Source organism: Pygoscelis adeliae, unplaced genomic scaffold (genome assembly GCF_000699105.1).
Source record: "Pygoscelis adeliae isolate BGI_AS28 unplaced genomic scaffold, ASM69910v1 Scaffold43, whole genome shotgun sequence".
In the NCBI taxonomy this organism is placed as follows: Eukaryota; Metazoa; Chordata; class Aves; order Sphenisciformes; family Spheniscidae; genus Pygoscelis; species Pygoscelis adeliae.
In genome coordinates, this window is record NW_008824538.1 from 52,277 (window position 1) to 70,685 (window position 18,409).

General features: G+C 42.2%; 1 pseudogene; it reads right to left on the reverse strand.

The window, feature by feature from the left end:
- The window catches only part of LOC103914906, a 7,995-nt pseudogene extending 1,430 nt beyond the window's left edge, over nucleotides 1–6,565 (reverse strand).
- Nucleotides 6,566–18,409: the final 11,844 nt, after the last annotated feature.

Consider the following 18,409-nt stretch of genomic DNA (forward strand, 5'->3'; position numbering starts at 1 on the left):
GCCCCAATACTGAGCCCTGGGGAACACCGCTCGTGACCGGCCACCAACTGGATTGAACTCCATTCACCACAACTCTCTGGGCTTGGCCGTCCAGCCAGTTTTTTACCCAGCGCAGAGTTTACCTGTCTAAGCCGTGAGCCGCCAGCTTCTCCAGGAGAATGCTGTGGGAGACAGTGTCAAAGGCCTTACTGAAGTCCAGGTAGACCACATCCACAGCCTTTCCCTCATCCACTAGGCGGGTCACCTGGTCATAGAAGGAGATCAGGTTGGTCAAGCAGGGCCTGCCTCTCATGAACCCGTGCTGGTTGGGCCTGATGCCCTGGTTGTCCCTCATATGCCTTGTGAGTGCCCTCAAGATGAACTGCTCCATAATCTTCCCCGGCACCAAGGTCAGGCTGACAGGCCTGTAGTTCCCCGGATCCTCCTTCCGGCCCTTCTTGTAGATAGGTGTCACATTGGCAAGCCTCCAGTCGTCTGGGACCTCCCCCGTTAACCAGGACTGCTCTTCTGCACATGATGGAAAGGGCACCCGTGGGCCACTGAAACCCAAGAGAGAACCAATGGCAAGATAGAGACCAGAAAAAAAGTGAAACTTGCCTAGTTAGTGTTTCCAGTGTTAATCCAGTATTCTAATGCCATTTCAATGTGACTGAATGAGGTAAGAGGGCCCTTGCCTGTGCCAGCTGTAAGGTTATGTGAAAGGAGAGAGCGTCTGCTCCTTTAGGATTATCTGTTCAAGCACCTTGTGAAGTGGAAAGATCAGGAAAAGGTGGGAAGCAAAGCGTACAGAGGTACAAACCTGACAGCCAAACTAAAACAGAGCTAATGACAAGAACCAAACCTGGTGAGTTACACTAATTTATAAGAGTACGTGGAGTGTGATAATGCTTATTTCAGTAAGATTACCTAATCAAGGACCTTGTCAAAATGGGATGATAAGTAAAAGGGGGGGAATAGACAGAAAGGGGAATAAAAGGGACCAGTTGTGTGTAAAGCCCAGATGGTCAGTACATTTATCTGACCGAGCCCTGCACCCGACCATCGCAGTATGTTCTATCTTCTCATTAAATCCTTTCTTAATTATTTCTCTCTGTGAGCTCACTCTCTATCCCACATGTGAGTGCCGCAAAAACTAAGTGCCAGCTACTCGGGGATGGATGTGAGTGGATTTGGTGACAGCAACTGGAGTCAGACAGGGGTGCAGGTGCATCCCTCAACCAGCAGTGTGTGAGAGTCTTGGCCAACAGCCACTGCTGCAGGAAAAAAAAAACAGCTACAGGGGGGACTGCTGTAAGTGAGGCAAGTGAGGGGCTCAGCTCTTGCAGCTGGAGAGGCAGGTCACAGCCCATGTGCCTGGTGCTGGCTGCCAGTGGGGGCGGGATGCAGGACAGGGCTTGTATCTTTCCCAAACGTGATGTGGGGGGGTTTGTGCATATATGAAGTTGATACTTCAGGGGACCCATGAATGTGCATGTGCTTGTGACTCTAGAGAATGGAGGGTGTGTGCTTTCAATAGTGACCATCAATCCTGACCGAAGAGGAGGAAGGGACTTAGCTGCCTGCAATTATATTTTAAGTCAGTCCTATATATGGGTGCTGTAGAAAGCAGTGCCTTGTCTATGGCAGTCTATGCAGCTGGTTGTGTCCACGTCGTGTGTGTTTCTGTGTGTGTCTGTGTGCGTCTGTGTGCGTCTCTGTGATACGTGCTCAGCTTTGCTACTGGTTGAACCTGCAAACAGGAAAGTGGCAGCTGTGTAGCTGGCCTTGCATGGAGACCTCTGGTCCCCTGTTATACTTCTGCATGGGAGAAGGCAGCGTGGACCTCTGTGGTAGCCTAGGTAGCTAGTGCGGATATGAGAAGTATCAATACATGCAGTGCTAGATGAGGATACTGCCAATACACCTGCACACCTTTCTGAAGCATAGTTCATTTGCCAGAGTTGGTTCAAGAACTGCTGTATATTGCTGCCTTGAGCCACACTGACATACCCTTTGTGTGCCTTGGGTAGTTTAGCTCAACATTCAGGTTCTATTTTGGCCTCTGTCCATGCTACAGTTGCTGACTTTGTCATTATTTACTTCTGTTTCCTCTACTTCCTTTTGGGCAAGAAAACTTTGAATTCAGGTGTATACAGCACTGTGTTCTAATATCTCTTTTTTTTTTAAAGAGATACCACTTGTAAATCAGATCAGGGCTGTAGTTCTACAAGAACCATTGATTTGGAAGGAGGTTAAAAGCTAGAGCAGGAAAGTTCTGCACATGCCACACAGTCACACTCACTGACTTACTGCACTGTGCAGTAAGACATTGGGTTGAGAAAGCAAAACCATGTGCTTCGACAAATTATTTCTTTTTCCACCTTAAACATCTGCGCCAATCACAGTACCCACCACACTCATTAATACTCCCGTTTGGCACTGCATCAGAATCAGGCTATTTCTCTTCCAAGCTGTCATATGCAGCTTCCGAAGCATTATAGAAAAATATGTGCTTTAAATGATGAAGTCTCAAAATGGGAACTCTGGGATTTCAGGATTGATTTCAGGTGCAGCAAATCAATTGAGTGCTTTATTTATTTATTTAAATCTGAATGTTGTAGTGACTTTCACATTTATTGTTCTATTTTATTGGCTTGTTCTAAATAGTTCTTTCTATAAAAAATGAAAAGAGAATTTATTTTGGCAACGGGGGGAAATTCTCTGTACAAAAAGGCATTTTCAGCAGTTCGAGCATAGGCTATTGTGATTCATCAGTACCAAGCTGAAAGGCAGGTTGCTCCCAGGAGGCTGCCTGGGGCCTGGAAGTGCTGCTGTTCTGCCTGAGAAATCTCATCCAGAAAACAAGAGCATGTAATCCTGCACTTGTGGGTCCATAAAGTCAAGAGCCTCTGCAATGAATTACACGGGATGGACTTTGTTTCTCACCCTGCCTATAAGCCAGGAAACATACTCTATTGGCAAGTCAAGAGGAGGAGTGATAAATTTTGTGTGGGGACAAGGGAGGCGCACAGGTTACCTTGGGAATAAAGAAGAGCATCTGTGTAATATTCCCTACTGTTGCCACTGTGTTCCCATTACTGCAGAGAGCTGCTGTGCAAATTACCCCGGGCAAATACTTGTGTGCCTGTACTAAGCTGACCAAAAGCCAGACAACTCCACTGGTGCAGTGTTGCATCAAGCTAACCTTACCCATGGTTGGAAAGTTAACATAAACTAAACTGAAATTAACATGAAAATAACCCCCTGATTAGGGTAGGTCCCTTACTCATTTCCTATTCCATTCATCTGGATGCAGGAGTGGAATGCACCATTAACAAATTTGCTGGTGATACCAAACTGTTAGGTGCTGTTGACTCTCTTGAGGGACAAGAGGCCTTGCAGCGGGATCTAGATAGGTTGGAGCATTGGGCAATCTTCAATGGCACGAAATTTAACAAGTCCAAATGCTGGATTCTGCACCTTGGACAGAGTAACACGGGGCACAAGTATAGATTGGGAGACAAGTGGCTGGAGAAAGGGATCCTGCAGAACAGGATCTGGGGGTGCTGGTTGGCAGCAGGCTCAACAGGAGTCAGCAGTGTGCCCTGGCAGCCAAGAGGGTGAACCGCATCCTGGGGTGCATCAAACACAGCATAACCAGCCAGTCAGGAGAGGTGACTATTCCACTGTATTTATAATCGGTGCAGCCTCACCTTGAGTGTTTTGTGTAATTCTGGGCCCCACCATTTAAGAAGGATGTTAAGGTACTTGAATGCACCCAGAGGAGGGCAACGAAGCTGGTGACGGGGCTGGAAGGAATGTCCTATGGGGAGTGGCTGAGGATGCTGGGTTTGTCTAGTTTGAAGGAGGCTGAGGGGCGAGCTCATTGCTCTCCACAGCTTCCTGAGGAGGGGACGTGGAGAAGGAGGTGCTGATCTCTTCTCCCTGGGATCCAGGGGCAGGGTGCCTGGGAACGGTTCAAAGCTGCCTCAGGGAAGGTTTAGACTGGACGTCAGGAAGCATTTCTTTACCAAGAAGGTGATCAAACAGGCCTGGAACTGGTTGTTTCCACAAACTGGAACAGGCTTCCTAGAGAGCTGGTCAATGCTCCGTGCCTGTCATTGTTGAAGAGGCATTTGGACAATGCCCTTAATAATATGCTTTAACTTTTGGTCAGCCCTGAAGTGGTCAGGCAGTTGGACTAGATGATCGTTGTAGGTCCCTTCCAACTGAAATATTCTGTTCTGTTCTGTTCTATTCTATTCATTGAACCTTTCATTTAGCCATCCCTTTCCTAACTTAAATGAAGAGGAATATAAAAACAGATTCTTAAATTTCAGGGTTATTACTCACCCAACATTTATCACAAGATTATCTGAACAGAACTCCAGAAAAAGATTTTGAAATTACAAGGATTCATCAATCAAGTATGAACTACCAACAGATTATTTTCTTCTCCCCCAAAATAAAACAAAACAGACCGTGCTCATGCACATAGGCAAAAATACTACCTGCAAGCTGTCATTAGGCAATTTTTTTGCATGGCATTGATGAATCACAGAATTGTTTGGATTGGGAGGGGCTTCTGGAAGGCATCTTGTCCAACCCGTCTCCTCAAACAAGGTCACATAGAGCAGGTTGCCCAGGATCATGTACAGACATCTTTTGACTGTTTCCAAGAATGGAGAATCCACGACCTCTCTTGGCAACCTGTGCCAGTGCTTGGTCACCCTCATGGTAAAAAAATTTCTCCTTATGTTCAGATGGAGTCTCCTGTGTTTCAGTTTGTGCCCATTGCCTCTTGTTCTGTCACCAGACACGACTGGAAAGGGCCTGGCTCGGTCTTCTTTACACCCTCCCTTCAGACATTTGTACACATTGATGAGATTCCCCACCCCCCATCCCATCCCATCCCACCTCAAGCCTTCTCTTCTCCAGGTTAAACATTCCCAGCTCTTCCAACCTTTCCTCATATGAGAAATGCTCTAGTCCCTTCACCATCTTTGTGGCCCTTTGCTGGACTCTCTCCGGTAGCTCCATATCTGTGTTGTACTGGAGAGCCCAGACCTGGACCCAGGACTCCAGATTTGGCCTCACCGGTGCTGAGTAGAGAGGAAGGATCACCTCCCTTGGCCTGCTGGAAATCCTCCTCCTAATGCAGCCCTGAATACTGTTGGCCACCTTTGTGGCAGGGGCACATTGCTGGCTCACATTCAACCTGCTGCCAGCCTGGACTCCCAGTTCCTTCTGGGCAAAGCTGCTTTCCAGGCTGTCAGGTCCCAGCATGTACCAGTGGATGGGGTTGTTCCTCCTCCCTAGGTGCAGGACTTTGTACTTCCCTTTGCTGAATTTCATGAGGTTCCTGTCAGCTCATTTCTCCAGCCTGTCGAGGTCCCTCTGGATGGCAGCATTACCCTCTGGTGCATCAGCCACTCCTCCTACTTTTGTATCCTCAGCAAGCTTGCTGAGGGTACACTCTGCCCCACCATCCAGATCATTAGTGAAGATGTTGAACAGTATTGGACCCTGTATTGACCTCTGGGGTACAAGGCTAGTTGCTGGCCTCCAACTAGATTTTGTGTCACTGATCATTCTCTGAACTTCGCCATTCAGCTAGTTTTCAATCCACCTCACTGTCTGTTCATCTCACCCATAATTTCATCAGCTTCTCTATGAGAATCTTATGGGAGACAGCAATGAAAGCCTTACTGAAGTCAAGGTAGACAATATCCACTGCTCTCCCCTTGTTCACCAAGACAGTTATTTCATTGTAGAAGGCTATCAGGTTGGTCAAAGATGACTTCCCCTTTGTGAATCTGTGCTGACTACTCTGGATCACCTTTATGTCCTTCACGTGCCTGGAAATTTATTCTAGGAGTAGCTGCTCCATCACCTTCCCAGGAATTGAGGTGAGGCTGATTGTCTTGTAGTTCACTGAATCTTTCTTATTGTTTTTGAAGACAGGAGTGACAGTTGCTTTCCTCCATTCCTCAGGAACCTCTCCTGATCACCATAATCTTTCAAACAAGGTCAAGACTGGCCTCTCAATGACATCAGCCAGCTCTAGCAGCGCTTGTGGGTCCATGCCATCAGGGCTCAGGGGTTTATGTACATCTGATTTGTACATCAAGTATTCCCTGACTTGATCTTCTTCCATCAAGGGTAAGTCTTCCTTGCACTAGACTTTCCCCCTGATCTCTGGGGCCAGGATTTTGCTAGCAAAGACTGAGGTGAAGAAGGTATTCAGTATCTCAGTCTTTTCTGTATCCTGTGTCATCACCAGGGTCCCTGCCCCATTCAGCAGTGGGCATTTTCCCTCGTCTTCCTTTTGCTGTTTATGTACTTAGAAGTCCTTCTTGTTGCTGTTGCCATCCCTTGCCAGATTCAGCTCCAGGCAGGCTTTGGCTTTCCTAATCCCACCTCTGCATCCCCAGACAGTGAGTTTGTATGTGTTCCTCCCAGTGTACAAGTCCCTACTTCCACCTTCTGTATACTTCCTTTTAGATTCTATACTGCAGCTTCTTGAGCTTTCTTGGTTTCTAGTGTCTCCTTTCAGAGTAGAATTCTCCTCACAGAGACCACTCATCAATAGCTGCAACTTTATTATCCCAAATTTATCCTTGTTCAAACCCCAAAGAATTGCGGTAACTCCAGGTAATGAGCTGCTTTATCTTTGTGGCCAAATAGTTTTGTGTTTGATTTGCCTCCTCTTAAATTTGCATCTTCAGTGGTTTGTGGTTTCAGGCTTGGTCTCAGTCTGCAACAGCAAACAACCTGCTTCTCTGTAACTTTGTGCTCTTTGAATGTCTTGTTCCTGTGTGTCAAAGCTTGACTCTACTAATCCCTGCTCATCCTTTAAAAATGAATGATGCTCATGCTTCTGCTTCGCAGTGAAGCCAAGTTTTGCCTTTTGTCCTTTAATGGCTGTTTGATAAATCCCTAAACTATCTTGGCACTATGTTTTAGGCAATAAGCACTAGGACACCCAGCTGTGTTTCCTCTTACGTTATCTTCCTGGCTTAGTGAATCCTCTCTGACTCATCGTGCATGTTCCTGTCACCTGGTTCAAGCCTCTCTGCTCAGGGGCCCTTTGCTGTGATGCCTGATTCCTTCTGTACACAGTGAAGGGGTCCCAGCAGGTGTCTGATACAGCAGAGTTCCCTTTGAGTACCCAGGAAAAACTCCGAAGCAGTCATCACAGAGGCTTTAACATCTAACTCTGTCCCGAACAGTTGTGAGTTGAAATAACACCTTCCCCCAGACTCCTCCCGCATACCTTTCCCTTTGTCCAAGCAGCCTGCCCAAAGTTTTTGCAGCAAACCTGCAAGAGCCTTCTACAGACCAGATGATGTGCTTGTCCAGTTTTGGGCTGGACCAGGGTTCTGCTATGGGTCAGGGGCAGAGACCAGCTTTCCAAGGTGTGAAGTAACCTACCATGTTCTATATAGTAACAAAACTATGTATGTATACATATGTACATATATGCACATATATTCTATACAGTTCTATAGAACTCTAATTTATATATTTAAATAGACATAAACATGTATAAAAAAAGAATGAGAGCTCTAGAATTCTGTAGAATTAAAATGATATATGTATACACACATATATACTGGTTTTGGCTGGCATAGAGTTAAATTTCTTCATAGTAGCTTGCATGATGCTATGTTTGGGATCTATGCTGAAAACAAAGTTGATAATACAGGGATGTTTTAGTTACTGCTGAGCAGTGCTTGCACAGTGTCAAGGCCTTTTCTGCTCCTCTCACTGTCCTGCCAGTGAGCAGGCGGGGGGTGCACAAGATGCTGGGAGGGGGCACAGCCGGGACAGCTGACCCCAACTGACCAAAGGGATATCGCAGAGAGTAGGACATCATGATAAGCAATAAAATCTGGGGAAGGAGGAGGAAGGGGGGACATTTGGAGTGATGGCATTTGTCTTCCCAAGTAACCGTCACACGTGATGGAGCTCTGCTTTCCTGGAGATGGCTGAACACCTGCCTGTGATGGGAAGCAGTGGATGAACTCCTGATATTGCTTTGCTTGCATGCACAGCTTTTGTTTTACCTGTTAAACTGTCTTTATCTCAACCCACCAGTTTTCTTACTTTTACCCTCCCAGTTCTCTCCCCATCCCACTAGGGGTAAATGAGTGAGTGGCTGCGTGGGCTGAGCTGCCCACCGGGGTGAAGCCACAACTCCACAATATCCCTGACATGGCTGAGGGAGGCTTGGCCAGCCTTAACCAGGAGCCTGCTGCAAGGGAGTGTGATGAGTGCAGCCCATCTTGGTGCCCATGTTTGCCTTCCTCATGGCTGTACCTAGTACTGGGTCAGAACCCTTCAGTGTAGTGAACCAGGGTCTGGCTAGAGTTTCCCCCTCTGTCTTTTTTGCAAGTAAGACCTTTCAGCACTTAATTAAAGAAATAGGCAAAAATTATCTCAAAGGTTTTGCATTTTTTACTTTTCTTACAGGAAAACTAGATGGCTGTAGAGACTAGATGCTAGAAAAAAAGTAGTTCCAACCCTCTTCTATTGATGATGCCTCCAAAATTTCTATCATTGGTATACTAACTTACTCCTAATAGAAAGAATTCCTGGCAAAGTTACCCATTAAAACATTACATGAGTTTTCCCTTCAAATGGATTCTTGACAAACTACAGAGTATTGTCTATTCAGCTCAAAAGTTTACTTTTCCCTGGTGTCATCTCTTTCATACTTTTGCTTTCTTATTTTACAGTTCTTCCATAATTTTCCATTAATCTATTGCTTTTCCAAATGCATCACATACATACTAATTTAGATTTTATGATCTATTACTTCCAAAAAATGCCCACTTGAAATAAATAAAACCTTTTTTTTTTTGGTTGTTGAACAAAGGTATCAGACTAGTGTAGCAAAATATGTTTTTGACAAAGATAAGTGCACACACACAAACATGTATAAATACCATGAACTTACTCGTTTTAGTAGAATCACACCAAAGCTATATGTCAGGTTTTGAAATGTGAACTTTGCAAAAGAAATGCAGTATGCTTTCAAACTGATGTTTTCCAAGAAGTTTCAAACAGCCGACACAAAAGCTTCATCAAAAGATTACTGACAAGTTCTGCCACTTTCTCTTATGCTATTGGTATGATTTCTTGCTGTCAGTTACAAGGTGTTACACTAAACTTGATATTAAAAGCATTTTTATGACAGCACTGACAAGCAAAAATCTTTTCAAAGAGAACTTTAAATGATAGATTAGTAGAGGATTTTGCTCATATCAATAAGTATGCAAATATTACCTCAATGTGAGAGGAAGATCTATCAAATGATACCTGTCCACAATGCTCCTGCATTGAGAAGAAAATGCAATCACTTCTATGAGGATGATGATACCATGTCTATTATAGCCTGACTGTCAGTGTCTCTGGAACCTCACAGCTGTAGTGTTCTTAGTGTTGCATTTCTAGTGAGGCTGTAAAGTTTATTTATAGAACACTCGTCAGGGATGAATTGTTAGGAATTTATAATTTTGCTGATGTGAGTTAGAGCTTTTGGCTGGTGAAATGCTGGAGAACACAAACATATATTTCAGTATTTTAAAACAATTTTTACTCAATAATGGCTGACAATTCATGGGCAAAGATCACTGTAAATCTGTGTTTATATTGGCCACTGGATTTGTGTCCTGGGTAACTGGGTGCAAACTTCATACTTCAGGTACAAATAGGCAGTTGGAAGCCTAAGTAAAATGCAGGTGTTTTCTGGATTTAAAAATATGCTCTGCCCTGTCTGAGGGTGGTCTTTGGAACAGTCAGTCTTAATAGACCACAGAGATCTCAGTGAATCACATGAAGCACAAACCTCATGCTCACCTAGGCTAGGCTCAACTGTTTACTTATTCAAGTCACTACGAATTTCATCAACCTCTTCAGTGGATCAGGGTTAAGCTCTCCATATTTTTCAACTCTGATGTAGTTCACTACTGCTGCCTCAGGTTTGTTATTGAGTTTCATGGGGAAAGGGCAGAAGACTGACTCTTGCTAAGTCAAACAAACAACACAGTGTAGCTGTAAAATTGTTGAATAGACTAACAGCGGAAATAAGTGATCTGTCTTATTTGAAAATGGTATGTATCTTTGCAAGTATTTCTTATGTACTTCACTGGTGACGTTATCTATAACTGTGGAGATACCTTATTCATGACCCTGTTTCAGCCAAATTGATTGCTGAAGACAAATATGCATGTGGGAATAAAGCTATTCCTATCTTATAATACACATAGAATCAGAAATGTGCTTCCATGTATACTTTCTTCACAATTGTCAAGGTTTATTCCTTGTGTGGCCACAAAACACAACTTTTACACACTGTTAATTTTCAAAACAAAAGATCTCCACCTCATTTCAAACCCAGAATAGCTTTGGGTCATGTTAAATTATGGAGTGAAAAATGAGACATGGTTTGTATTCCTTTTACTAGGGAGGAACTGAATGTGTGATTGAGAAACAGTTGCCATATGTTAAAAAATAATGCAGCACATGAATGAAGTCTTGTAATTCCAGTATCCACATGATAAGCAAATAAACCTCTGTGTGGACTTAGCAGTAATATTTGATTGATTTTTGTAGTTGTTTTATATCTCATACATCTATGATCATACAACTCAATGATGACCATCCAAATCCTGAATAAAGAGGTGAAATCTCAAAGCTTGAAGTATCTGATCTTCTCTACGGTGGATATTGGTTTCCACACTTACACAGTTCTAGAGGATCCTTCACTTAAAATTTGAGTCAGGGAAATGACTCAACAAGAATTTCTGCAACAATTGGAGATTACCTTTTTTACCTCTCAAGTCTGTCTGAACAGGTGGATCCAATACTGAAGGCATCTCAGGTTGTTCCAGTGTGAGACCCAGATACACATTGGACCAGTCAAACAGGAGAAGAGCATCTGATGTGGGGAGGCATTGCCTCCTCCTTGAAGTCTTCTGGGTGTCTTGCTCCTCTTGCTATTTCAGATAATCTGATTTGTATTCTGTTATGTTATGTTAATTTTATTAAATTTGACCCTGTCTGCAAATTATTTAATTAGTTTAAGAGACAAGATACTAGAAACTTCCTGTTTGACTTCAACCTAATCAGTCTGTTATTCTCATTTTCATTTTGGCATGCAATCCACTGCAAATCTGAATTAAACTTCTCTTAGCCTAATTATGCAGCAGATCTGCAATTTCCTTTGTTGCTTGCTGTGCATTTACCAGTTTCCCAGTTCTGTCTCATCAGCAAATCTAGCAGGTTTATGGATAGTCTCTCGGTGTAGGTCATTTATATACATTAAAAAGAGAAAAGGTTCCAACAGTGACCTCTGGGACTTGCAATCAACATTTGCTGGCTACTTGCTATATATTCATTTATAAGTCCTTCTTTCTAAAGCCTGTTTAAAGTATTCAACACATGTCCTGTAATACTTCTGACTTTACTAACCAAAAATCTGAAATTGATTTCTATGCAGGTCCTTCATGAAGTCTTTGTAAACAGTCCTATGTGTTTTCTTGTCTATGTGTTACTTGAAGACAATGATGACTGTGACCATTTGCAGAGTGATTGATTTGGTGAGAAAACTGGAATGGGTTCTATGCAAAATAGGATTTTCTGTCATGCTTAACACTATTTATTTTGAAATTTTCTATAGTAATACTTTCTGGCCTTGATCACCTGTCCTGAATCTGACTGAAACAATATGAGGTGCTTGCTTATTGAAGCCATTGAGGATTCAGGTTCTAACACTGATGCCTGTATGGCAATAGTTACAAAAACTGTCTTCCAAAAATCAGAATGAAAATTCAACGTTTAGGAACACCTAAAATTCTGTAGCAATCCAGTGAATTATGGATTTTCAGAGGTTGCAAAGACCAGCTTGATCACATTATTTTTTTTCCTGAGATAAACTAAAGATGGTTAAAAAGAGTTAGTTGCTTTTGCAGCTCTTTTTCCTTTGCATTTCTGGCAGAAATCTGGAGGAAAGAGCTAAAGCTGTATAGCTAGTGAAGGGAAAATTCTAATTGTAACTGCTCAGCAGCGGCAATTTGTGACAAAGGAATAATCTGGCACAGAGGGCAAGAAGGCCCATCTGCAGAAGGGGTTAAACTGGCTGGAAGCAGGGGATTCCTTGCAAGGGAATGAAGTTTCCCTTGGTGATGAGATAAGAAACAGCTGCAGCATTGTCTTGTAGCCGTCCTGGAATGTGAGTGCTCAGGGGCCACCTTTGGGCAGCAGAGCTGGGCTGGGGGGATGCACCCAAGGCTGGGCTGAGGTGCCCCATGCTGATGCTCACAGGATTGGTGCTGGTGCAAGTGTATGCAAGGAATCGGCTGGTGATGCATCTTTGCAGACTTCTTGTAGAACTGCTTATGGCAGTAGGATTCTGTCCAGTGCATTGCTCATTAATTTTTTTTTTAATATATATTTAAGCACAAACTTGTGTTTAGTTCACCTCAAGTGAACTAGTACTATAAAAATTCCCCAACACTAGTGAGAGTTTGTAGATTAGGGATCCAGAAGTGGTTCTGAATAAAAATGAGTGAAAGCTAAATAGACTGGCAATATCCAAGAAGACAGAGAAAATATCTAATGGAAAGAACCTCTGCCTGTAGAATTTCAATGGAGGAATCAAAGCCGACTTCAACATATGATTTTCTTAGGTGAGAATGTAACTTCTTCCAGCCAAAGGAGGAAAGTTACCTGCTTCCAGGCCTAAGGCAGACTTACACATTTAAAGCACTAAACTCAGCATGTTTTAAGCTGAAGCTGACAGAGCCACTGCCATGGCATCACTAGACTTTGGTCTGGATTCCTTGCTGCTGTGCAACTTCACTTCACTATTTGCAGAATATGACGATGTACAAACCTACATGGGTCATTAGTGCTTTATCACTCCATTTTGTAGAAATGTAGTGGAAGGCAGGCAATGCAGAATTTTCTTCTAACCATGATCCTACCCCTGCTTGGATCAAAGATGCATAGCTCCCACTGGTTAAAATATATGTGGATTGATCTGGGCTTGCCTGGTCCCAACTTCATCACACTCCTCCCTCCCTCTTCCCCCTGAACAGTTGTGAATGAATCTGTGAGAAAAAGGGGATTTTACACAGCTTGATTTAGAGCTTACTGATCCCCGAGAAACTAGTATTTATTCTTACTATAACACTACTATATACTTTGGTGTTATTAAAATCAATATTTGTAAGAGAAGAAACAGACCCATACACATAGAACATCCTTATGCTCTATACGCCAGACTGTATCTAATAAAGGAAAATCTTCAGATACCGACAATAAGGCTGAAAGTAAAAAAAGCTCCCTATGTCATGCAAAGAAAATACATTTTCTGGGATAGTGTGATCCAACAAGCTGTAAATGAGGTCTCTAAATCCTGAGGATGGTGTTTCATCACTTGCTGTACATATGTTCAAGTTCTTTAATTGCCTCCCTTTTAGAAGGACATTCCCAGAAAGTTATCTTCTTAATCTGAAGTGGATAGGGAAGACCAGGTCAGTACACTACATGCAGCCATTTTTTGTTTTTAGGATAAAACTTAGTGTAAGTGTATGTGCTTATGCTAATGTGAGTGTATGTAAGCTTCTGCTCCTTTAATGGTGTCTGGTCCTTTTCACTGCAAAAAAGACCCCAAACCCAACCCAGATAGTTAGGAAAGAAGGAAGCCATGAAAAAGAACATACAGGGACACAAACCTGATTGACAAATGATAAGGGGGCAGTGATGAGAGCCAAACCTGGTCAGTAACAAACTGATGAGGGTACGTGGGAGCGCACTGCCTGCCTTGCTCCTCCCACAATTCTGCTAGTGCCTTCCACCCTAAAAGTACCCAGAGAAAGGGTCGCTGATGCAAAGTACCTCTGCAGACACTGGCTTCCTTTGCCTGCAACTATGTGAATATGCATACAGTGCCCACTGTAGCTCTTATAGCACTTCAGCTGCCTTCAGAAAGACACAACTTCCTCAGAATTGCATGTTTGGATACTTTGGGGTTTATGTATGTCATCAAAGACAATCATGAATATTTGCCCACATAATTGTTACCGAATTTGTCAATAATACAAAGTGGCAGGAACAGCCAAAGACAGAAATGTGAGGATGTTCAGGCAGGATCTGTTCCAGTGAGAGTAACATGGAGATTAGCTGCCTAAATGCAAAACTGGGATGCAGAAAACAGGCTCTGCCGTCACCTAATGCTCTTGGCAAACTTTGTTCTTCCGTTGTAGGCCATAAGATAAAAAAGAGAGTCCAGCTTATCATTATGGAAGGCCTTAAAAGAGGGGAATTAGATTTGACTTCATCCAGAGTGATGCACAAGGCAGTTTGATATTCATTTTCCTTCCTGGCTGTGGTATGGATATGGCCTTCATGTCAAGATTGTATACCTGCTTCTTCTCCAACCACATTTCCTCATAGACGTGGAGGAACAACTCTGTAGCAGTGTCTGGTATGCTTTGTATTCAGTGGTACCACATGCAACCTACCAGGAAGAGAGGAAGCAAAGGGTGTTTTATGTCTTTGGCTGGCTCTCACAGGTGAAGGATGGAAACATCTGCAGTTTGGGCTCTTCCTTTTTGCTTCGCCAGATCACATGGGATGGTGCTTGGTGTACAGCAGGGCAGGCTGACTGTATTGCAACAGAGATTATGGATGTACTGTGTGGGCAAAAGCTGAACTGGTTCTGGCATGGGTGGAGTTTAAAAGAGGAAAGAGGAATGATAGACATGAACGTTATGAAAAACTAATGGATATCTCCCACATATCTGCCAACAATTCCAATTTTGTAGCATTTTAAACCAGTCATAGTATTTAAATGATTAGTTGATTTCATCTATAGTTTGGACCAGTGAAGGCTAAATATAGTGGTCCTGAAAACAAATATTCACTCATTTAAATTACTAAGTACTCACAGCAGATAAGAAGCTAAGAAATGGATTTTTAGGGTTTAAAGAGGCCACTTCTGGTTTTAAAAAATATGGGAAAGCAGATTTTACATACAATTTAGTTGCACTGGGTGAGATAAAAGGGATTGCTTTTTATTTTTCAGTGTTAGCTAAATCTAAAGTATACACTTGAGTTGTAGAAACTGTATTTTCAAATTAATACTAAAAAGAATTTTAGAGAGCTTGTAGAAGATTTTACCTACTGTCAGAACATGAGAATTTCCAAATGCAGTAAAGAGTGAATGACAATTAGGTTGTTGCCCTTAAAAAGCAATTATTTCAAATAACTCACTTGTTTCGCAAACACAATTTATTTTCTTGATCAAGGTATTTCTTTGAACAAAGAAGAGAAAGTCTGATTGTATAAAATGAAGTTTATGGTGTTTTATGGACATAATAAATATAAGACAATGGTTGAGAACTTACCAATTGCCCTGATTTATTTTGGTGCATTTCACATAAGGAGATGCTATTTTTTATAGGTTTTTTCTCTAATGCGGGTGAGACCTTAAGTGTATGAGCTTAGAAACTGTTACAGTGTTTCTTTTGCCCAAGGGAACAGGGAGAAAGATTAAAAGGGTGTTCACATTGAGTTTTCCTGTGCTTCAAAGTACCACCACTTTCATGTTCTGATCAGGATCTTGAAACTTTGTGAAGTTTTTCTTTTGACATCATTTTTACTGCTACTTTTGAAAGTCTCATTCTTCTAAGGGGCCACATTTGCCTGTTTTTTTCTGTAAAATATATCTAATCTGTATATTTGTCCTTCTGTGGACACTGTCTTTTGTTTTTAATAAATATTCTCCCTTTCTGTCTCCACTGTGCTGATAGAGCACATTCCTGCAGCTGTCATCCTGCTGTGATGCACAGGTCATGGGCTGTAAGCCTCCAGCAGCAGCAGCAGCAGCAGCAGCAGCAGCAGCAGCAGCAGCGGCGCCAGCAGCAGCAGCAGCAGCAGCAGGCGGCTCCATCCCCCACTCCCTCATCATCCTGACAAGCTCTCTCAGTGCTGATCACCATTTCAGCTGTTCCCTCTGAACTCACATGAGTGAAATTTGTGTCTGGAGTGCCAGATGAGGCTGCAGTGATGCTGGACCACAAAGCTTCTGCAGTAATAGAGAACGACGCATCATGGGGTCACACAAGCTTTTCTGATGATGCCACAGAATGGTCAGCCTCCCATCAGAGAGGTACCTTCAACTTCCTCCTGTCACTTTAATGTGGTTGCTTTGCAGCTTAAGACAAAACTGTTTTTAATCCTTATATGCATGATGTTGCATATTGTACCCTTTGTATTACTAAACTATGTCAAATTTTATGATTCTGGTTCTCTATTGAACTTTATATTTACTATATATTAGTGGTGGCTCTCAGCTTCACAAGGTTAGACAGTTTTAGCATTACACCATGAAATTTTAGTGCCATGACTGGAAATACAGCTAGTAAGCAGGGCTGTGTTCCGTGTAGAATCCCTGAGGAATCCTGTGAGTTACTTCTCTGTAGCTCAGTAGTTTGTTTGTCAATGTCAAGAATTGCAATCCAGGCACAGATGAAGTGGGTCCAAAGTCACTACACCCCCACCTCTAGCATGCCTCTTTCACACACAATGTGATCTGTCCCACCATTTCACTGCTAGCTTATTCCTTATCCACCTTACATTTTGGTCCCAGTCCCAGTCCTCAGGTACAGCATCTGTACCTTAACCATTAGTTTTCCACTTGAAAATGAAATTAATGTTTTTCAATGAAAATCACTGGCCTGGCCTCAAACAATCTAGATTTGCAGCATTTAATAGCAGGCTTTGAAAAAGCTCTCCTACTCTTTATATACAGAAATGCCTACAACTTCGCAGCTTCACAACAATGTATTGATATCTGTTTTTTAAAAGTTGCACCTGAACTGATACTCGGTTGAAGGAAAAACACCACTTGTCCAAAAAGGGAAGAAAATTACTAGTTACTAACAAAGAGAAGCTCTTAAAACTAATGGAAGCAAGACAACAGCCACTAAATATCTTCAAGACAATAAAGAGCATCAAAACTCTCTAAAGGACAAGTCTTAGCAGACAAATCTGTGATCCTTTGGAGGTATTATTTCCAATAGTAAATTGGAAGGGCCCAATTTCACATGCCATGGCTGTAAGAGCCACTTGGAAGCTGCCTTGCACCTGCGATCCATCTCTGATGTGAGTTTTTTCTCAGCTAAGACAGGAGACCAGTTAGGATTGCATTTAGCTATGCTGATAGCTGGTGCTTTAGGTGTGAGGTGGTGGTACCTCAACAGCAGTAGGACACTGCAGCTGGATGCATGCTTGGAGGCATGGGGGAATCCCTGGCAGAGCTGCCCGCACTGCGCTGCAGAGAAAGCACCTGTCACATCAGTTTTTTCTCTCTCAAACAGTGACAAGCAGGCAGGTCTCTGTCCCTCCTTTTACAGATCCCATGTCTTTGCTCCAGCCACAATTGCTACAAAAATATTCTGAGTCTCACAAGCTCACTATTGAGGTCATACATTTTTTCTCTTTTCCTCTGCAAAATTGCAGTTTGTCACTTTGTCTTGGGCCAAATGGCTTTTATTACAGATGTCATCTATTTTTCAAATTGTTTTCAGTGAATGCAATGAAAGAACATGAAGAAAGAAACCTATTTATTGGAGATGGAAAGAAACAAAGAATGTCTATTGCTTTTCGACTAACTCTGGCATAGCTCAAATCTATGTGTGTTTAACATAAGATTTTAAAATATACCTTAGCTCTTTTGAAATGTCGAGCTATTAAAATTTATGTATTTTTAACATTTGTTGATAAACAAGAGTGAACTAAAACACATACATTGACTCATGAGAAAATCATTAACAGCAAAAGGCAATGAACGGTAAACTAGCATAGTGAAAGATTCTCTGAATTAATCTGTTTAGGAGCATTAACCTCAGGGGAAAAGATCATCACAAGTTGGAAAAAAAAACCCAGTTCTTTTCAAATTTTAAAGTATTATAGCAGTTATCATAAAATATTATGATAGGAGGAAAAAAGATCAAGGTATATTTTGCTCTCAAATTAAAGCTTCAAATGCAGCCCTTTAAAACACAGTTTAGCTTGAGAAAAATATATTAAAGAGCATAAGTGTCTTCTAAACCATTGTTCATTAAAGATTTTAGTCCATAGCCTCAGACTTTTTATATGAGAGGCTAGAATTTTAGTTTTCTGCCTCACTTTAAAACATATTTGAAGCAATTATTAAAATATCTTGTGTAGTTACAGCTTCTCTGCATATTATTTTTACTCATCTTCTAGGATCATGACTTTTTCTCTTAAGAAATATGTAAGGACGATTTTTCCTGGCAATACAGGTGCATATTTATTTAAGCACATTTGGCTTCCTCATCTAAAAATACTATATACCATGCCAGTCCTATGGTATCCATGAAAGCTAATGTGT